Source organism: Hylobates moloch, unplaced genomic scaffold (assembly GCF_009828535.3).
Source record: "Hylobates moloch isolate HMO894 unplaced genomic scaffold, HMol_V3 SCAFFOLD_15, whole genome shotgun sequence".
NCBI classification, from domain to species: Eukaryota; Metazoa; Chordata; class Mammalia; order Primates; family Hylobatidae; genus Hylobates; species Hylobates moloch.
This window is the reverse complement of record NW_026652290.1, coordinates 67,547,484-67,570,957: the sequence shown is the minus strand read 5'-3', so window position 1 is coordinate 67,570,957 and position 23,474 is coordinate 67,547,484. Positions and strand designations below refer to the sequence as shown.

Here is a 23,474-nt window from a genome sequence, read left to right as displayed (position 1 = left end):
GTATTATTAGTTTAGAATAAATCAAATAAGTCATTAAAATAGAATTCACTTCTGCCGAGGCGGGCGGATCACGAGGTCAGGAGATCGAGACCACGGTGAAACCCCGTCTCTACTAAAAATACAAAAAAATTAGCCAGGCGTGGTGGCGGGCGCCTGTAGTCCCAGCTACTCGGAGAGGGTGAGGCAGGAGAACGGCATGAACCCGGGAGGCGGAGCTAGCAGTGAGCCGAGATTGCGCCACTGCACTCCAGCCTGGGCGACAGAGAGAGACTCCGTCTCAAAAAAAAAAAAAAAAAAAAAAAAAATAGAATTCACTTCTTATCATTCTTTATCACTTACGCTATCTCCAAATCAAAGTTCTGTCAGGGAGAAGTGCTGCATAATTAGACAAGATTCTAAAAATAACACTGGCTAATTTGGTCATTTTGGCATTGTTTATAACAGATGTCTCATATGTTGCACTGCCCAATTTATTCAGCTATAGCAATTGATTCTGATAACATAGACAGCTAAATTAGATTCCCACATATGTATAAAATCTTCCGTCACATTACTCTTCTATGGACACATAGGCATTTGGTCTCTATAAAGAAGAACACAATAAACTTTTTATATTTGTACAAAACCATAATTTTGTTTAGGAATCTGCACACTGAAGGAAGCAAAGATATTTTTCACCTAGAAGTCTTTCATTTGCAGGGAAAGAGATTATGGGGGAGATGAAGTTATCCTCACAGATGAAATAAGACATCTATAAATCTAGCTTTCTGTCTCCTCTTACTACATTGCATCCCCAAAGTGTGTTTCTCTGAATATTATCTGTATAGGATATTCATACTATACATCCTTTATCACAGAACTCATTTAACTTAAAGATTCACTATCAGATTAATAACATTTTCAAGCGTAGCACAAAAATGTTGTTAAATGTACACACATATTAACTACCCCCAAATTGCATATTTTATCTATAAAATTATATATTACTTTTTTCTTCAGTAATAAAATTAAAGCTTCCGTTTAAGCATTGCTTACACTCACAGTCTAAAGATTCTGCCATTCTACATTTGGCCATCAGTGGCTTAGCAAAATATGCAAGATATGAATATGTGCATGAATAAGAATTCTTTGTTACTGTGGTCAGCAAAATATAGGCTGTTGGCCAAATCTGACATATGACCTCTTTTTGTAAAGTTTTACTGGAACATAGCCAGGACCATAGATTACCATATTGCCTATGGCTGCTTTTGAATTTTAATGCAAATTTTAAGGTTAAGACAGAAATTATATAGTCCTCAAAGCCTAAAATATTTACTATCTGTTCCTTTACAGAAAAAAAGGTTTGCTGATGCCTACACTAGTACATCAGGATTGACTATAATCTCAAAGAATACGGGAAGAAAGAAACAAAAGCAAGTGAAATACAACTGTTTCTAAATTTTTTTCTTAGTGTTGTTGCTTCCTTTTATCTTTCGTCTTAATTTAGTTGTGTATTTCTGGATGTTTAACTTCCCTTTCTAGAGGTGAGTAAGGTGATTTTGACTCTTTGATGTTTGGTGTCTAATCAATAATTAGTCTCACCATTTTAATAGTCACTCGACCTGTTCAAGTATTCTGATTACTTTACTAAGTATATGATAGATTATAGGATTATCTCAAATTATAATAAAAGATTTATGAAAATTTAGAAAATAAATGGCCAGTTTTCAACCAGTATTAAAAATAGTATTAAAAACCAGTATTAAAAAACCAGTATTTAAAAAAATCTATAAATATAGGAATTTTCAGAGTAACAGAAAACACCTTTAAGCAATAAGTCAAATAAGTCAAATGGACTTTGGCCTCAGAGCAAAATTAGATAAAATTAGAAATGTCACAGCCATTGTTAAAACTGCTGAGTGAGTTTAAGTGTTTTCAACATAATCCTGTGAATTTGACAAAATTATCCACAGAAGACTGACTAAGGGTCTAACTATGCCACGTAATCTTGATAGGTGAGAAATGTTACCTCTGGTAAGAAGATTTGGGGGTCTGTACACATTTCACAATGTTCTATTTTCCTTAACACAGTAACAAGAGAAGCAAGTGTCAAAATTGAGTCTGCAACATCCTGAGTTCCTAAATGACTACACGTGCTGATCCACAGGCACACGTAGGATAACATTGGTGAACATTATTGTGTTAAGCCACTTAGATTTTGGATTTTCTTTGTTCCATCAACATAAACATAGCCTACCTTTACTCCAACCATTACCAATCTCATTTTGTTATATAAACTATGATATTTGATGACTCCTAATGCCTTTAATCATATACAAGAAAAGTGACGGGTGGTTTGTAAATGTTAAAATTTTATTTGAATATTGAATCATAGCGTAATACTTTAGAAATGTTAAATAGCAATTATCAATCCCCTTCAGACCTAGACTCCCAGGAACACATGTGAAGTTATCCAAATTGGTTTATTAGTCATTGCCATGAGGAGGACACACAAGGGGAACTGTGATGTCTCAGTAAAAAGGTGTTTTAAAAGCTATTATAGTATTTAGAATTGTTAAGTGATTTGAGGGAGGGTGTAGAGAAATTTGCTGTAAGATTGGATGCTGTCAAAAAGTAGTAGCAATCTATGATGGGTTATCTCAATAAATCCTATCTAGACAAAGGGGAGATTAGAAAAAGGAGAAGGTTTTACTTGGAAAATGAGTAGTAATTTCTCCTTTCGGCTAAGAGAGGGGTGTTTGGTATTGTGTGGCAGACAGAATAAATGTGTCTTTGACTATGCATAGAGAACATTATGAAGTGGTCCTTCTTTATCTCATTTTATCTTGGTCCCATAGTAACCTTGTCTGAGATTTGTATTTTGTGAAATTATTTATATCTTAAGAGAATATCACGGCCTACTCTGAGTGCAAGGCCAAATTCCAAATTTACATAACTCTTTTTTCTTTCTCCACTTAAAAATGCAAATTTAAATTTGAAAAATCATCCTGTGACATATCACCAAAAAAATAACACAACCATAGTTCTAATAGGGTAGAAAAAATGTTTATATTAAGATATGGCTTATGTGGACATAAGTACAGGTAAAGATATTTACAATATACTGTTTTCCATGCAAGAGTGTAAGGTTTTCTCTTGATATTAGTAATGATATCTAAACTCCAGAAAAATATATAGTGTTTATATCATAGAATAAATAAAATATGGTATGTGTTAATGGATAACCCATAACCTGCATAATGGTTGCAATGGTGTTACTAAGGCACTGGGAATGTGTTGTTGATACTCCTTGTGAGAATTCCTGTGTTAAGTGCTGGGAAGATAGTTGGGTCCTGAGCCACTTGGCCTTGGTCCCTGCTATCACTATTATGATGAAAGATATATTAGCTTTCTTTTTTTTTCCAGATAAATGTAAAAAGGACAAATAAAATAAAATCTATCAAATAGCTAATTTAAACTTTTGTTATACAGTGGTGTCAAGATCACTATCATTATTAAAAATCATGGACTTTTAAACATTTTTTTAAATTGTATTTTGGGTAGTCCTACTCTATAATTCTAATTTTTTGACATTATTTCTATTTCAACATTCAGGTCTATACTCACACATTTACTTTTCTTCTTTCGGAAATTTTATTTAAAGGATAATAAGGATAAAAATAAAACCAAAATTACAAAGATAAAGGCAATATGAAGAGAACTTTCAGTGGACAAATAGTTTGATAATTTTCTGGATGGTAGAAAGTAGATTGAAGGAACTAGAATATCTTAGGGATCAGAATTAGGGCTGCCAGATAAAATACAAGAATCCCACTTAAATTTAAATTTCATACAAGTAAAACCTTTTTAATATAATATCTCAAATATTGTATGGGGTACAGCTTATCATAAAAAAGTAGTGTAAGTATGTTTCTTGCAATATATGGTGCCTTTATTTTAAATTTTATTTATTTACTTCATTATTTATACCTTTATTTATCTGACGGTCCTAGTCCAAAGAAAACTACTATTCTGAGAGACATTTTTGAAGATTGTTAATTGATAAATTTCAAATAAGATGGCATTGAAAAAACAACAGTCAGAGAATAAAAAAGTAATCTCGGATATGTAATTGCTGAAATATAGAGGTAAATAGTATAGAAGTGAATATGAAAAGTAATTCCTTCAGAACATAACATAGACATGGCAAATATGAGGAAAAAAATCAAGGTCCAGTGCAAGGGTTGGCTCACTCTGACCCATAGGCTAATGCTGCCAACTGCTTTTTTTCATTTGCCCTGCAGACACCACTCAGGTGGATTAGTACTGTGAGTCCCAGAAACCCAGGCAGGGCATCCCAGTTTGTACGTTCCTGCTCCACTCCTGCCTTCCTTTCCAGGTGACAGCCTGGTATGCTCAAGCTCTGGACTAGTTACCACCTCTATGTGGGAAACTGCAGTTAGCAATTAGTAGGCATCAAGAAGTGAAATCTTGGTTGAGTAATCAGGAACTCAGAAAATTTTCTCACCTCTCGCTTCTGTCCTAGTTGTGAAAACTGGGCTCTCCTGAGAGAGAGGAGGGCACATCTGGACCAGGGTGTCACTGAGTCAGTGAATTAAACTGAACAGGGTGGCTCTTGGCCCCACATCTCACCCACCTCATCTACACATTCCTCTTTCTTTGGATGGTGGCTCTATGTTCTTCATACCAAAATGTCTCCAGATTCCAGCAACTGGGTGCAAAGTATGCCTGCCACTTGTGGAGTCCATCCCAGGCAACTAAGAGTAGGTAAAGCGGGAGTTTCTTTCTCATTAAGTAAGCACCTACATAATATCCTTGATGTTGCTACTTCACTAGTAAAAACCACAGCCAAGAATAATGAAAAAAATTAAAACATTTTTAGACATCCCAGAACACATTTTTATTTTAAGAAGTTACTTAGAGATGTAAACTAAGGAAGAAGACATAATAGGAAAGCAGCAAAAAATATATCTCAGTATTGTAGTGAAGAAAGAATTATCCATGGATGATAAATCTTCCACATTCTATGCTCCATAAGTCTTAGAATTGGTAGGGATGGAGGACTCTGAGAGTTTTATGTGAAAGAAAAATAATATCCCTTAAAAATTGGTACAATTCAGAGTTTGGAAATATGCTGGAATTTATTAGAGGATCATAAAAGAATATAAATTTATTTGAACTTGACATTTGGCTCATTTTACATTGAGTAAGAGTGTTTGAACTGTAGATAAGTCAATGAAATCTTAACACACTGCTGCTGCGGCAAAGAAAAATATAGTATCAATATAATTTGACATTGTTTCTTTTGTAACTTTCATAATCGTGCATTAGTAAATCACAGAATGAATTATAGCTATGAAGCAAAATAGAGTTCCTTTTACTATAAGGCTTTCTATGAAGAGAGAAATTAATTAAATGAGCTGAATTTAGAACAGCCAACTAGAAACCTAAAAACTAACACAGACTTAAAAAGACAGAAGCTTCACACAAATTCCTCAAAGAAAGGAGAGGCTGCTTCATTTCTAATATCTGAGTGATTCAAAGAAGGGGTATGAAAAGGTTTAGAGAGTGGAGTATTTGATGCTACATTATCAATATCTATAAATTTTATTAATATTTAACAAAATAACCTCTTGCTTTCAAGTGCAACAATTTGAAAAAATGTCTTATTGGTGCTACTTTTAGAAAAGGACATTACATGATAACAACAACAGAGATTTTATTTACTGGTTGGTTACTATGTTAAAAAATATATAGTTGAGGAGCAGAACAAGATGGCATAATGGAAGGCTCCAGTGATTGTCCCCCCACCGCTGCCCACCCTTGCCTGCAGAGACATCAATTTAACAACTGTCTACCAAAGGCACCTTTATAAGAACCAAAACTCAGGTGTGCACTCACAGTACCCGGTTTTAACTTCATATTGCTGAAAGAGACACTGAAGACTAGGAAAAACAGTCTTTAATCACTGATACAACCCCTCTCCTATCTCCTGGCAGCAGCCACATGCTGTGGAAAACATTTCTGTGCACTGGTTATAGGGAGAGTGCAGCAATTGTGAGACATTGAACTTAGTGCTCCCTATTATAATGGAAAACACAACTGAACCAAACTCAGCTGATGCCCACCCACAGAGGGTGCATTTAAACCTCCCCTAGCCAGAGGGGAATCTCTGATCCCAGGACTCCAAATGTGGTTCCCACAAGCCTTGCACTAAAGTGCTCTGGCTAACAGAATAAACTTGAAAGGCAATCCAGGCCACAAAGACTGCAACTCTTAGGCAAGTCCTTGTGCTGAATGGGGCCCAGAGACAGAGGACTTGGTGGGGAGGGAGTCAGGGGACACATAATTCACTGGGAGACTAGCCAGGGAGGCTAAAAGAGTGCTGGTATTAATCCTCCCCTAACCTCAGGCTACACAGCTGACAGGTTCAAAGAGACCCCTTCCATCCACTTGAGGAAAGGAGAAGAAACAGTGAGGAGGACTTTATCTTATATCCTGGATTCCAGTACAGCCACAGCAGGATAGGACACTGGTCAGAGTCCCAGGGCTCATTTTCCAGGCTCTAGCTCCTAGATAACATTTCCAAACACATACTTGGCTAGAAGGGGACCTGGGCCTTGAAAGGATGATCCCAGTTCTGGTAGGATTCATTACCTGCTAACTGAAAAGCCCTTGGGCCCTGAATAACCGGGACCAATAACAAAGTATTACATTGAAGGCCTTGAGTGAGACTCTGAGACTTGCTGATTTCAGGTGAGACTCAGCACATTCCCAGCTACAAAGTGAGGCTTCTTTCACTTGACAAAAGCAGAGGTAAAAGTAAAGGTGACTTTGTCTTGCACTTCAGGTGCCATCCAGCTCAGCCCCAGTGGGGATAAAGCACCAAGCAGGCTTTTGGGGTTTCTGATTCTAAGACTTGACTGTTGGACAGCATTTCTGGACCTGTCCTGGGTCAGAGGGAGCCCACTTCCCTAAAGTGTGAATCCCAGGCCAAGCAGCACTCACCACAAGATGACTGAAGAGCCCTTGGGCCTTAAGAAACATTGACTGTGTTCTGGCAGTACTCCCCATGGGTCTGTGGTGGTGGCGGACATGGTGTGAGGCTCCTTTGCCTTTGGAAAGAAGAAAGAAGAGTGAGAAAAACTGCATTTTGTGGTTTCACTGTCAGCCCAGCCTCAGTACAATAGAATACCACATACACTTCTAAGATTTTTGAATTTAGTTTCTGACTCCAAGTCAGCAACTCTGGACCCACCCAGGGCCTAGGGGAACTTGTGACTATGAAATGAAGAAATGCAAGGCTGGCTGGCTTTGCCACCTGTAGACTGTAGAGCCCTAAGTTTTTGAATGAAAGTAGGCCATAGCCAGGGAGTGATTATTGGCTGGCCTTTTGTGAGACCCAATGCTGTGCTGACTTAGGTCGAACCCAGCACAGGCCTAGTGTTGATTCCTACAGTGTTTCTTTAGTCACTTCACCCCCAGCCCAGGTGGCTCAAAACAGTTTCTTTGGGAGAAGGTACGGGGAGAGAACAAAGAGTCTCTTTCTGGTAACCCAGAGAATTCTTCTAGGTCTTGTCCAAGACTATCAAGGCTGTACTTCTACGAGTCTGAAAGAACCACAGTGTTACTGTGCTTTAGGTGCCCCTTAAAGCAGATACAGCTTAGATTACAACACTAAAGTTGTATTAAATATCTGGAAAGGTTCCCAAGAAGGGCAGGTACAACCAAGCCCAAGTGGAGAAAACTACAATAAATACCTAACTTTTCAATGCCCAGAAACAAATGAATGTCTACAAGTGTCAAGACCATGCAGGAAAACAGGGTGTCACCAAATGAACTAAATGCATCAGGGACAAATCCTGGAGAAACAGATATATGTGATCTTTCAGACAGAGAATTCCAAATAACTGTGTTGAGGAAACTCAAAGAAATTTAAGGCAACATGAAGAAGGAATTTAAAATTTTATCAGATATTTTAATAAGAGATTAAAATCATTTGAAAGAATCAAGCAGAAATTCTAGAGTTAAAAATGCAATGACATGCTGAAGAATGCATCAGAGTCTCTTAACAGCAGAATTAATCAAACAGGAGAAAGAATGTGTGGGCTTGAAGACAGGCTACTTGGAAATATACAGTCAGAGGAGACAAAAAGAGAATAAAAAGCAATGAAACATGCCTACAGGATCTAGAAAATAGCCTCAAAAGGGCAAATCTAAATTACTGGCCTTAAAGAGGAGGTACAGAAAGAGAAAGGGGTAGAAAGTTTATTCAACGGGATAATATCAGAGAACTTCCTAAACCTAGAGAAAGATACCAACATTGAAGTACAAGAAGGTTATAGACTATCAAACAGATAAAACCCAAGTAAGGCTACCTCAAGGCATTCAATATTCCAACCCTCAGAGTTCAAAGACTAAAAAAAAGATTCTAAAAGCAGCAAGATGAAACAAACAAATAACATGCAATTTAGCTGCAATATGTCTGGCACCAGACTTTTCAGTGAAAACTTCGTAGGCCAAGAGAGTGGTCCACAAAGACATATTGAAGGGGTTGAAGAAAAACAAAAACAAAAACAAAAAAACAAAACTTACTTTATAATAGTATATCTGTGAAAATATGCTTCAAACATGAAGGAAGAATAAAGACTTTCCCAGACAAACAAAATATGGCAAATTTCGTCAACATCAGATCTAACTTACAAGAAATGCTAAAGGGAGTATTTAAACCAGAAAGAAAATGATGTTAATAAACAACAAGAACTTATCTGAGGGTACAAAACTCACCAGTAATAGTAACTACACAAAAAACCCCACAGAATGTTATGACTGTAATTGTGATGTATAAACAACTAACTCTTATCTTAAGTAGAAGACTAAGCAATGATCCAATCAAAAATAATAAACAGGCCAGGCACAGTGGCTCACACCTGTAATCCCAGCACTTTGGGAGGCCGAGGTAGGCAGATTACGAGGTCAGGAGATCAAGACCATCCTGGCCAACATGGTGAAACCCCATCTCTGCTAAAAATACAAAAAAATTAGCTGGGTGTGGTGGCGTGCGCCTGTAGTCCCAGCTACTCCGGAGGCTGAGGCAGGAGAATAGCTTGACCCCAGGGGCAGAAGTTGCAGTGAGCTGAGATCATGCCACCACACTCCAATCTGGTGACAGAGCAAGACTCCATCTCAATAATAATAATAATAATAATAATAATAATAATAATAATAATAGTAACTACAGCAACTTTTCAAGAGACAGAGAATACAATAAGATTTATTATAAATAGAAATTTAAAAAACAGTTAAAATTGGGGGAGGAAGTTAAGTGTTAAGTTCTTATCAGCTTAAAATAATGAGTAACCTCGAACCTCAAAAAACATATTAAGTATATACAAAAAAAAAATGGTAAGAGACAATCATATCACCAGAGAAACTCACCTGCATTAAAAGGAAGACAAGAAGGAAAGAAAGAAGGGAGCATAAAACAACCAGAAAACAAATAACAAAATGGCAAGGGTAAATTTTTACTTATCAATAATAACATTGAATGTAAATGGACTAAATTCTCCAGTCAAAAGATACAGAATAGCTGAATGCAAATGATAAAACAAGATCCAATGTCTCGTTGCCTACAGGAAACACAATTCACCTACGAGGACACACATAGACTAAAAATAAAGGGATTGAAAAATATATCCCATGTCAATGGAAGCCAAAAAGAAGCAGGAGTCACTATACTTACATAAGACAAAATAGATTTTTAGGCAAAAACTATAAGCAGTGACAAAGAAAGTCACTATAAAAGGGGCATTTAGCAAGATGATATAAAAATTTTACATATATATACACACTGGAGCACCCAGATATATGAAGCAAATATTATTAGAGCTAAAGAGAGAGGTAGCTCACAATAAAATAATAGCTGGAGATTTCAACACATCACTTTCAGCATTGGACAGATCTTTCAGATAGAAAGTCAACAAAGAAACATCAGACTTAATCTGAACACTATAGACCAAATTGACCTAATAGATATTTACAGAACATTTCATCCAAATACTGCAGAATACACATTTTTTTCCCTCAGCACATGGATCATTCTCAGGGGTAGACCATATGATAGGTCACAAAACAAGTCTGAAAAAATTCCAAAAAATTAAAATAATATCAATCATGTTATTGACCACAATGGAATAAAACTAAAAATTAATAAGCGGAATTTTGGAAACTATACAAACTCATGGAAATTAAGCAATATTCTCCTGGATGACCAGTGGGTCAATAAAGAAATGAAGAAGGAAATCTAAAATTTTGTTGAAGCAAATGATAACGGAAACACAGCACATCCAAACCGATGGAATACAGCAAAAGCAGTACTAAGAAAGAAGTTCATAGCTATATGGGCCTACATCAAAAATGAAGAAAAACTCAAGATAAACAACCTAACAATGCATCTTAAATAATTAGGAAAGCAAGAGGAAACCAAACCCAAAATTAGTGAAGAAAAGAAATAATAACTATTGAAGAAGAAATAAATAAAATTGAAGAAAACAATACAAAAAATCAATGAAACAAAAAGTTGGTTTTCTGAAAAGTTAAACTAAATTGACAAACCTTTAGCCAGGCTAAATAAAAAAAAAAAGAGAGGATCCAAATAAATAAAATCAGAAATGAAAAAGGAGACATTATAACTTACACTGCAGAAATTCAAAGGATCATTATTGGCTACTATGAGCAGCAATATTCCAATGATTTGGAAAATCTAGAAGAAACGGATAAATTTCTAGACATATATTACCTGCCAATATTGAATCTTCAAGAAATCTAAAACCTGAACAGACCAATAACAAGCAATGAGATCAAAACAGTAATAAAAGTCTCTCAGTAAAGGAGAGCTCGGGACGTGATGGCTCCACTGATGAATTCTACAAAACATTTAAAGAATAACTAATACCAATCCTTCTGAAACTGCTCTGAAGAGTAGAGGAGAAGAAAATACTTCCAAACTTATTCTATGAGTTCAGTATTACCTGGATAACATAATCAGATAAAAACATATTAAAAAAGAGAAAACTGCAGGCTAATATCTCTGATGAACATTAATGCAAAATCTTCAACAAATTTATAGCAAATCAAATTTAACACTACATTAAGAAAATTATTCATCAAGACCAAGTGGGATTTACCCCAGGGATGCAAGGATGGTTCAATGTACAAAAATCAATCAATGTACTGCATAATATCAACAAAATGAAGGAAAAATACCATATGATTACCTCAATCGATACTGAAAAAGCATTTGATAAAATTCAACATCTCTTCCTGTTTAAAAAAAACTCAAAAACCTAGGAATAAAATGAATATACTCAAAATAATAAAAGCCATATATAACAGATCAACAGGTAGTATCATACTGAATGGGGAAATTCCTCTAAGATCTGGAATACGACAAGGATGCCCACTGTTATTCAACATAGTATTGAAAGTCCCAGCTACAGCAATCAGACAAGAGAAACAAATAAAGGGTATCCAAATTCAAAAAGAAGTGAAATTATCCTTGTTTGCAGATAATTTGACCTTATATTTGTAAAAACTTACACTCCACCAAAAAACTATAAGAACTGATAAACAAATTCACTAAAGTTGCAGGATACAAAATTAGCATACAAAAATTACGAGTATTTCTACATGCTAACAGTAAACAATATGAAAAAGAAATTAAAAAGCAATCCTATTTACAATAGCCACACATAAAATTAAATGCCTAGGAAATAATTTAACCACAGAAGTAAAAGATCTCTATAATAAAAACTATAAAACATTGATGAAAGAAATTAAAGAAAGCACCAAGTAATGGAAATATATTTCATGTTCATAGATTAGAAGAATAGATGTTGTTAAAATGTCCATACTACCCTAAACAATCTACAGATTCAATGCATTTCCTATGAAAATAACAGACATTCTTCACAGACATAGAAAAAAAAATCCTAAAATGTATATGAAACCACAGAAGCCAAAATAGCCAAAGCTATCCTAAGCAAAAAGAACAAAATTGAAGAAATCACATTATTTGACTTCAAATTATACTACAGAGCTATAGTAACCAAAACAGCATGGTACTGGCACAAAAAACAGACATATAGACCAATGGAACAAGATGGAGAACCAAAAAACCAATCACACACCTACAACGAACTCATTTTTGGCAAAGGTGACAAGAAGATATACTGAGGAAAAGACAGTCTCTTTAAAAAATTGTGCTGGAAAACACTCTATAGGAAAATAATAATCTGATTAAAAGTGGGCAAAATATTTGAATAGACATTTTTCAAAAGAAGGTATAAAAATGGCAAACAGGCACATGAAAAGATGCTCAACATCATTAATCACTAGAAAAATGCAACTATAATGAGATATAATCTCACCCCAGTTAAAATGGCTTTTATCCAAAAGACAGGCAATAACAAAGGCTACTGAGGAGGGGAAGAAAAAGACACCGTCACATACTGTTAGTAGGATTGTAAATTAGTACAACCGCTATGGAGAACAGTTTGGAGGATCCTCAAAAAATTAAAAATAGAGCTACAATATGATCCAGCAGTCACACTGCTATATACCCAAAAGAAGGAAAATCAGTATATTGAAGAGATATCTGCACTCCTACATTTGTTGCAGTACTGTGCACATTAGCCAAAATTTGTAAGCAACCTATGTATCTATCAATAGACGAATGGATAAGGAAAATGTAGTACCTATACACAGTGGAGCTCTATTCAGTCATAAAAGAGAATGAGATCCTGTTATTTGCAACAACATGGTTGTAACTGGAGGTCATTATGCTAATAAGCCAGGCACAGAAAGACAAATGTCTCATGTTCTCACCTATTTGTGGGATCTAAAAATGAAAACAATTGAATACATGTAGCGAATAGAGGGCTGGTTACCAGAGGCTGGTAGTGGGAGGATTGGGGGAGAGATGTTTAATGGCTACAAAAAAAAAAAAATAGAATAAAGAAGAAGTAGTATTTGATAGCACAACAGGGATATTACAGTTAATAATAATATTATTTTACATTTTAAAATAACTAAAGGGTATGATTGCATTGTTTGAAACACAAAGGATAAATGCTTGGGGGGATGAATACTCTATTTTACATAATGCAATGATTATTACACATTGTGTTCTTGTATCAAAACATCTCATGTGCCTCATAAATATATATGCCAACTATGTACCCACAAAAATTAAAAATTAACAAAACAATCACAAAAACAAATATATAGTGATTCTTTTACTTTTTAATTTTATTTTGCCCTCACAATGACTCAACTGAGTAAATATTGTGATTCTTATTTTCATGTAATGAAACTAAGGCTCTGACAGCAATACCTTACCTAAGATAATGAAGTTGTCAAAAAATAGAGTCATGATACAAACAGACTTGTGTGATGCCTGAGAAACTAAATATAAAAGTGGAAAATGTCACGTATGACAACGGATCTTAGACCCACCACCTCTGCAGCAACCAGCCTGAAGAAATCAGACCATAAGCTCTTCAGCAATTATCCCAGAATCATTAGGACTTGGTAAACAACTCCTAGCTTTCCTATCCTCCTCACTCCCCTCTGTGTCCAACTTAGGACCAGCCAGAGAAAGCCAAATAGGCTCCCAAACCAATCACATAGGATGCTCCACTTCTAATGTGCCCACTTTCGACTAACCCATACCAATAATTTCCAAGCAGAGCATACCTAAAGCCTTCTCTCTCTCTTGTTTATTTTTCACTATAACGCTTTCCCACTTCCCTGCCTGGCTGAGTCTGCTGTATTACGGTGATAGTTGCTAACTCCTTTGCTTTAACAAGCCCTGAATCCTCTATTTGTTCTCATTAGGATTGGTTGCATTCATTTATACATAACAAATTCTGTAATTTCAGCCACCATGCAGCAAGGTTTAGATTTCTAATGTAACACTTAATTGCTAGTTTTCTTAAAGCTTATTTGTGGAAGGCAAAATTACATAGACAAAAATAAAAAGGAAAATATTTAGAGGACCTTTTCTCCCCTTAGATAATTTGGAGTGGTAAATTGTGGGAAAATACAACTGCAAATAATTATTCTAACCCTTAAATTGACTTGAGTGATTGGAGGAAAATACCCAGAGTCAAATGACCTTCTATATTGTATTCCTTGGCTCCATTCTACAGCTAGTACTGTTATAGATCAAAAGCACTAGCAGTGCTCAGATGTAGCTGAAGACTGTGTTAAAGCAAAGTGTTTTCTGACTCTCTAGTAGCTTTCTCTCTGCAAACGGAATGAAACACAGCAGGAACTAAAAGAAAGCACCTAAATATTGCCAATAAAGGTAAGGTGTATGGAGAAAAAAAATAAAGGGAAATGATGAATATGGTATCAATATGTGAGGTAAGACTCCAACAAACTGGGAGAGATTCTATCTGCATCCTTTCCTAGAGTAGGTTATCTTAGGCCACTCAACATTTGATTTATTTGCAGAAGCCAGTATTTATTTCTCAAATGATGTTCCTGAGAAAATCAGTTTCTCCAGAGGTTATGAGGTGCTCTCTAAAAGGCAGAAGATAGTCTCTTTTCAAATGAAATGTGAACAACTGGGTTACACAAGTTTGTACAAGTTTCTTGCCTATATGACTTCCATGAGCTTTTAATACATAGGAGTATGTGCCCTGAAAATATTTCTTCACATTTTCACAGTTCATTTCATAGGGTCATGTGTTTGAAAAACATAATTGAACTAATATTCTCTTCACTGGGAGCCATCTTAACATCCTAACTGCCTTTCAATATTCTACTGCAATGAAAACATGCAGAATTCCAAGCCTGAGAAAGGGCCAAGGAATTACCTTTTTAAATTTTTATACAAAATGCAATTGTTCATCTTGAATTTGGTGCAAGATGAAAGAAAGAAGATCCTGGTGTGACAATGTGGAACAGTGATTAAAGGCTGGGGACATGGAGCCAGACTGTTAGGTTTATATTGTTGGGTTTGCTGTTTTGTGGCTTTAGGTAAGTTATTAATCACTTCATGCCTTAGTTTTATTTTCTATTGAATGTTATTGAGAGGATTATATAAAATAAATTACTATATGTTAAGTGCTAAAAATGTTACCTAGCTCATAATTTTCATTGTCATCAGCTTTATTATTAATTACCGTTCTCTGGGAACTATGAGTGATAGACCTAGAACATTCTGGCTTTTCCGTTCCTCTGTGTTTATTCAAAATAAGTTTAGCTTTTGATAGTATACAAACTTTGAGTCAGAAAATGCAAACAAAATCATATGTGGTGTTTGGGGATGGGTGTCAGAAGAGGTGGGGGCTCATTTGTAAGTCATGCACTTCATTCCCTTAGTACCCTTTCTCCCACTAAGAAGATGGGTAAAATCCTCTAATGACTATCCACTGCACCATGCCTCCCCTCCTTAGAACGTCGCTCACTTCTGTAGAATGATGTCAAAAATTGGAGGATAGTACAATTTACTCTGAGAACCACTTCCCCAGAGCAGCTCTGAAACCATTCAAAGCAGACAGGTCCTCTAGTAAGTCTAATGTGTTAATTTCCCTGCTAATGTGTTTGAAAGTAGGTCACTCCCTTAACTGAAGGGGGATTCACTCTCCTGTTGAAAGATTATCTTGATTTATAGATGTCTAATTAAATTATCATATATTAAATCAGCAGCACATTGAAAATGCCATACCCTATTTTTTCTCAAAGTTTCTCCTTCACATTAGTGCTGTGTCAAGATAAATATCAATGCCAAAAATTAAGAGTTCTTTGGTCTCACACTCTATTTAAGCCAGCACTGACTTCAGAATCTGGTTTATTCAGTCCAATTTTAGCTATAGGATTAAAAACTAATGAGCAACATTTGAATTACATTTTGAAGCTGTTGTACTACAAAATTTCTCATTCTCCTAACATATTGTAAGCTATTTTTGTGCCTTTCTAGCCTTTAAATACCTACTTTACTGGAAGGTAATCCATAATAATTATTAGTGTGTTGCTCTGTCAGAGTACAGGAACTAATAAACCTTGAAGGATTTAGAAGGCAGCAGATTCTAATAAAGCTCTTTTATCAAGTTTGTTTGGCAGGTTAAATTACTTATTCTTATAAATATCAGAGACTAGTTCATCCCAATAGTGAAAGGTCACCTTAAACATCTCTGTAAATAATTATGAGTCTAAAAGCTTGCTGTTGAAATACCTGTTTTAATCAGTCTACTCAATTCTAAGGACATATCAAGGCAATATAATCGGTTTCAATGACAATATTTTTAATATCTCCTCAAGCTTAAGCCATTGTTCATGGGAGGAAGAAGGTCAGTAATAATATTTGAGACCATTTTTAAAATAATAACTTAATTTACTTGACTGTTACCTATTTCCTAATCCCTTTTTTCTTATCAACTCTATTTTCTAAAGATGTGATGAGAGCTATCAAAAACGTTTCACAAATGCTTGTGTGTAAAATGTATATTTGTACTTAAATTTTAACTAGCAATGAAGTTAACCTTCACCTCAGATTAACCACAAAGTATATCCAGCTTCCCACCTTGGTCTGTGTATATTTCCTTTTTTATATCCCATAAACTTAAAATATATTTGAAACAGAACAATTAATACATCTTTATATCACAACCATATGATATTAGCAAGGTTATAACTTTATCCACAACTATAATTTTACTTTTGTTTTTTGTCTCTTTTGCTTAGGGCCCGAAACCCCAAATAATAACAAGGCTTACAAACATTTAGCACACTGCAGCAGTGTAACAATGGAGAAAATAATATATCTTTGCGAAATACAAGTATTTCTCTGTAATTCTATTTATATTATTCAAGCTAACCTTCGATGTTTTTCGCCATTTGACTCTTCATTAGAAATTATTCTGGAGGGTAGATAAGAAATAAGCTGGAAGGTTGTATTATATATGATCATGTTTAGTTATCCATAACAGTATGATGTGGAAGAAAACAGGAAAACAAAGCAAAATTATTTTTATTACCCAAATTCTCATAATATACATATTCTGATCTTCATTGCAAGAAGAAAACAAGAATTTTCTGTATGATAAAAACTAGAATCCATGTACTAGTGAGAATGACAACAAATATGTTCCTTGCCTTCACCTTCAAAATCGACTTAATGAGACTTATTAATATCTCTTCCTGATTCTTCTTATTTTTTTACTATTTCTCTTTTTCTAATCTTCACTTGAAGTGGTAAGTTTCCTGACGTCTCAACGTTTGTATTTTTATTTTTCCTCCTACCCCATAAGAATTATCACATGCTAATTCATTTATTTAATTATATCATGTGGCAATTTTCTTTATTGTAAAAGGGTCTGAACTAACAAGAAAATCTCTAAATAAAAGGCTGTAAAACTTAACAAAATATTATTGAATTAGTTTCAGAATGCAGTATAGTGATCTTGGGAATCCAAACCTTATGAAAAGTGTTTGATTTCAAGTCTACAAAAAGTTTGAGAAATTACTTCTAGAAAGATAGACTATTTGGCTTATAGCTAGCAGATAATTTTACATTAAACAGAATAAGGAAAACATATAAAAAAGTTACATCACTAACACCTTTAAAGGGCTGAAACTATATATGTATAACCTTGAATATTAATTTAATACACTCTGAGTAGTGGGGTAGAATAAATATAGAAAAGATTTATGAAATTTTCATTTACCAGTTACTAAGTACCACAACAGATATATTTCTTGCCTTCACCTTCAAAATTGACTTAATCAGATTTACTAATATCTCCTCTTGATTCTTCCCCTTTTTAACTCTTTATCTTCTTCTAATCCTCTCTTGACCTGGCAACTTTGTAGTGACTTTATTACTACAAAATTAATTTGCATGTTTAATACTAGAATTTATAAAATCAACAATTAAAAAACTTATTTATAATTCAGCTTAAAATATATTGATATAGTATGTCTTAGAAATGAATACAATCATAATTGTGCAATATTATTTGTCACTTAACTCTCTCATGACTAGAGTTGACATTTAGATGTACCTAGAAATAATTCTACAGTATGCTATAAAACCTTCATGAAACCAGTTACAAATCAGTCAGTCTCATAGTTGCTTATGTTGATAACAATTCAAAGTAATATCAAATGAGACCTAGGATCTCAAACTTATAGTATAGTAGAGAACCTAGAAATCATGTGTTGAATAAAAACATGTAATTCAAATTCTTCACCTACATGAAAATGCTTGTTCACACATATGGAGTGTCACCATCTCTGATCACCCATACTGCAATTTAAAATAATGGTTTGGCCTTTACTGCAATTAGACTGCCAAGTCTAATCCAGTTTTAAATGATGATGCAATGAGTGGCTTGGATTAAATACCAATCTTATTTTTGCCAACAATTTGCTTTGACAAAATAGTAGAGAAAATAAGGATTTCTCTATGAACCTGTTAGGCCAAAGACGACCAAAGTTAACCAACAATAAATGTACAACCTTTGTAGTTCTCTCAGAAAATATTGGTAAAGCAAGTATAAAAGTTTTACGAAATCATAAAAGTAGGGCATGATACAAAGAAAACCATTTTATACCCACAGAGCAAGACTGAAGACATCTGAGCAGGTGGAAAAGTTACCTTGTGATACTATGCCCTATTCACATATTGTGAAACTCGGAGATTGAAATTCAACTACAGTGAAGACCAAACTAAGAACTCATTACGAAGCCTTTGTGGTTTTTGAATGACATTAAAATTTAACTGGAAAGTCAAAAATATTGGATAAAAATTGCTACATATGAAGGGAATAAAGTACTCAAATCTGGGTAGTTTATTTGACCATATGGTCTATCTGCTAGTTGCGTACTTGTTTCTTCTATTAGGAATTAGAAGATAACTGTATCATGAATGCTCTAAACTGAAACTATATACAGACCAAGTAGAAGATTAAAATTATATGGACTGGAGAGATGTTGGTTTGGAATAAGGAGACAGCTATTTTCTAAGTTCTAAGATACATTTTAAAAATATTTCCTTCTGTATATTTTTATTCAATCAGTGAATGTTTATTGAACATCTATCTACTACATGCCTCTTCTAAGTTCTGAGAATACAGCAGTAAACAAAATAGACAAAAGAAGCTGTTCTCTTGGCGATCACATTCTACCTGAGGGCTATATTCACCTGTACCTGATACTGGCTCTTGGATGTCTAAAAGGCATATCAAACTTGACAGGTCCAAATAATTATTTATTTATCTCTCTTTCAAACTTATTTTTCCTCCAGTCTTTCCTGTCTCAGTAAGTGGCATCTCTATTCATCCTGCTGCTTATGCCAAAAACTTTGGGGTTATTTTCTCATTTCCTTACAATACACATACAATCTCTTTATCATCAAATACTACTAGTTTTACCTTCCAAATATATTCCATATCTGTTTTTCAACACCTATTTCTGTAAGAAGAAGGAGAGATATAGAGAATATAAAAAAGAACAGAGAAAGAATGTATATAATTAGTTACTCAAGATAGAAATTTATTCAAAACTAATAGGAACAAAAAGATTATTTAAAATAGATATTGTTTTCTAGATGTGATTTTTGCATCTGCATATTTTATTAATTATAAAACAAATTAACATGTAATCACTAAATATAAAATTCAAAAGGTAATTTTACTTTTGATAGCCTCTGAAATATTCTCAAAATAATGACAATCTGGCAGCAAAAAACACTTCCAGTGTTCTTTGGTTTCAATGTTTTGTTTTCCTAGAAAAGGAAGCAGGGTTCCTTGGGGAAATTGCAGCCTTGAAGCAACCTCTGTCAGCCTAGAAACAACTTAAAAAAAAATCTCAGACAGCAAAAGAGATATTAAACACCATGCCAAGGTCATACCAAAGAACTCAATAGTAACTGATGAGTCTCTCAGTGGATGAAGATAGAAAAAAACTTTAGTATCAAAAATAAAATAATTGAGTTATGTAAAATACATTTAAGTACATGAGTTTTTCATGATGTTTAAAAAAGAAATACTGGCCACGCACGGTGCCTCACACCTGTTATCCCAACGGTTTAAAAGTTTGAGGTGGGAGGATCACTTGAGGACAGGGCTTTGAGTCCTGTCTGTGAAACATAGTGAGATTCTCTGTGTCTACAAAAATAAAAATAATTAGCCAGGTGTGGTGATGTGCACCTGTAGTCCCAGATGCTCGGGAGATTGTGGTGGGAGGATTGCTTGAGCCCACACAGCAGATCAGACAATGTTTATTTTTATGGGAGAATTGCAGGTGATAAACTGATAAAAATACAAAATTAAAATATTATTCTCTTAAATACTTTAATGAATGAATGAACTTAGACATTGATCAACAATGACTGCTAACACCAAAAAACAAGACAGACATTATGTGCTTCATTTTAGGTAAACATAACACTATCTGTGAAACAGTATTGTTAAAAAGGGAAGAAAAATAACACAATAAATCTAAATTACATCAAGCTTTCAATTCTAATCTACAGGAAAATAATGAGGACAGAAGAACATATTGAAGGACACATGAGGGATGTAATCAGCAAAATCTAAACTGCAGAAAATTATCCTGGACAAAGTACCTTGTTTCTGATTCAACAAATAAATTTCAAGAAATAAAAAAGGTAAAGAGAAGCCCATATACCAAACTGGACTGAAGAGATATATCAACTCACTGTTCACTGGACACAGGAAGGGGAACATCACACACCGGGGCCTGTTGTGGGGTGGGGGGAGGGGGGAGGGGGGAGGGATACCATTAGGAGATATACCTAATGTCAATGATGAGTTAATGGGTGCAGCACACCAACATGGCACATGTATACATATGTGACAAACCTGCACGTTGTGCACGTGTACCCTAGAACTTAAAGTATAATTAAATATATATATATATATAAGAAAAAAGACGTATCAACTGATTGCAATGTTTAGAACTTAGTTTCTGATTTTAAAACAAGAAACTAAAAATAATTGTGGCATTTGTGAGAAAACTAGAAAGTTTGAACAATGATTGGATCTTTTCTGATATGAAAGATTAACTTTGTGGAATAAAAATATTATGATAACCTTTATAAGAGAAAAGCTTTAATCCTTCAGAATAAGACATTGAAATACTTATACATGAAATAACAATACAACATTTTAGATTTGATTCAAAATGATATGAGAAGGGGAAGTTGATAGGAGTCTTAATAACACTAGATGAGCCAGATATTGATAATTGTTGAAGATGAGTAATGGTGAAGAATTTACTATAATCTTCTTTCAATTTCTATGTATGGTTAATTTTTTCTACAATAAGTGGTTAACAAACATATATATACAAGCAAAATAACATGATCTAAAATATGTAAGTAAAGTTTTTGAGACAAGAAAGCCTGACTGTCTTCCTTCAGTTGTCAGGTCATTTACTAAGTGTTTGTAATCATTTTAAATCAGACAAAATGTCATATTGAGGCTCCATATATATGTATACATAGTTGATTAAAGACATTATTTTCACAGCAGTAGAATTTACATTATTTTTAGAAAAAACTTCATGTGTCAGTACTTTCAATGTTGGGTACATCGCATTATAGAAAGAAGACAATCATAAATCAGATGCAGTTCTATTTTCGTTAAAGGTACAACTGTATTAAATCAATTTATATTCCGTCATCAAGTGAGGTTCTCTCATTACTTCATTTTGTGATGGATCAATAAGAATATCTTCGAATCCACTAGTCTCAGCATGCCCCCTCCAAACATCCAGTGAAAGATTTGAGCTGGAATGAAATGGAAGATGCTGCACTTATGGCCCTGCTCTGAATTCTATTTGTCATTTTAGTGGGGCAAATAGACCCTGGATGTTTCTTAATGTGGAGAAAGGCATTTTATTTTGTTTGAGCTGTATATGAAGTCTACTAGGGCTAGCATAACAAAATACCACTTACTGGGTTGCTTAAACAGAAATTTATTTTCTGCCATTTCTGAAAGCTGAAGGGCCAGTATCAAGGTAATGCCAGGTTAATTCCTCTTTAGGTCATTTTCTTTGACTTGATGATAACCACCTTCTCACTGAGTCTCTATATGGTCTTTCTCTGCTCACATGCATTTCTGGTGCCTCTTCATCTTCTCATAGGGAAACACACTGAAATAGAACTCCACTCTTATGACCTCATTTAACCTTAATTACCTCTTTAAAGTTCCTATCTCTAAATATAGTCACATAGGAAGTTAGAATTTCAACATATAATTCAACAGTATGACTAGGCAAAAGTCCATTTTTCATACATACAAAAATCATTCTGAAGAAGATCAGACTTTCTTTTTAAAATTTTTATTTATTTACTGTTATTTATATATTATTACTTTATTTTAGGTTTAGGGTTTGTTATATAAGTAAATTGCATGTCACGGGGTTTGGTGTACAGACTGTTTTGTCACCCAGGTACTAAACATAGCTCCCCATAGGTAGTTTGTTAATCCTTACTCTCCTCCCACCATCCACCTCAATTAGGCCCCTAGTGTCTGTCATTCTCTTCTTTGTGTCCATATGTAATTAATGTTTATCTCCCACTTATAAGTGAGAACATGCAGTATTTTGTTTTCTGTTCCTATGTTATCTCACTTAGGATAACAACCTCCAGCTCCATCCATGTTGCTGCAAAAAACATTACGTTCTTTTTTTATGGCTGCACAGTATTTCATTGTGTATATGGACCACATTTTCTTTAACCAGTTTACCAGCAATAACTGGGATACCACCCATTAGCTGAAATTCAAGTCTTCTGGCATTCATCTTTGGCCCTTTCTGTGCACAGCCTCACAGCCTAGTTTACCCTCAGCTGCTGGCCTTGCACTACCATTCCAGGGGTTGCCCTTCCAACATCTGCTAGCATACATTGTTTCAGAATGGCATAGCTTTGCAGTCAAAAAGATTTAAAAGTTTGAATCCTAACTCTTTTACTTACTGTGCAATTTTGAGTAAGTTAAATAGCATCTATGTAGTTGTCCAGTATGAATATTTATAAAATGGAATAATCAAGGTATTTGCCTTTCAGTACCTGACCTATTTAAAAAGTAAAAATTTTTTTAAAATAATTATTTAAAGAATTATTTTAAAAGAAAACAATTATGATTTTGTAAAATGCTTTTAAATAATGATTTACATTAAATTGAATGGGAGACTTTGGGCTCAGCCATTAATGCAAAAAAAAAAAAAAAGAGAGCAGATAGAAGGCCATTGCTTCCTTCATAAAACTTGTCTAAGGCAAATCAGAAGTACTTATTTGTATTTATTATTTTATATATCCTAAGGTCTATATTTAAGGTCTACACTTACATTATTTTTAAATAAAGTTGCTCAACTTGAGAAAAAAAGTTGCTGTTTTGCTGAGGCATTTATATGTTCATAATGCATATTTCAGATTTAAA

General features: G+C 34.4%; 1 long non-coding RNA gene across 1 annotated transcript in view; it reads right to left on the bottom strand.

The window, feature by feature from the left end:
• Window positions 1-22,139, bottom strand: part of LOC131381284 (uncharacterized) — a 90,729-nt gene extending 68,590 nt beyond the window's left edge. The window contains exons 1-2 of the long non-coding RNA XR_009209913.1: window positions 21,992-22,139; window positions 7,009-7,115 (exon numbers count right to left, since the gene is read on the bottom strand). This is a non-coding gene — a long non-coding RNA (uncharacterized LOC131381284). The remainder of the gene's footprint in view (window positions 1-7,008; window positions 7,116-21,991) is intronic.
• Between the last annotated feature and the right edge of the window lie 1,335 nt (window positions 22,140-23,474).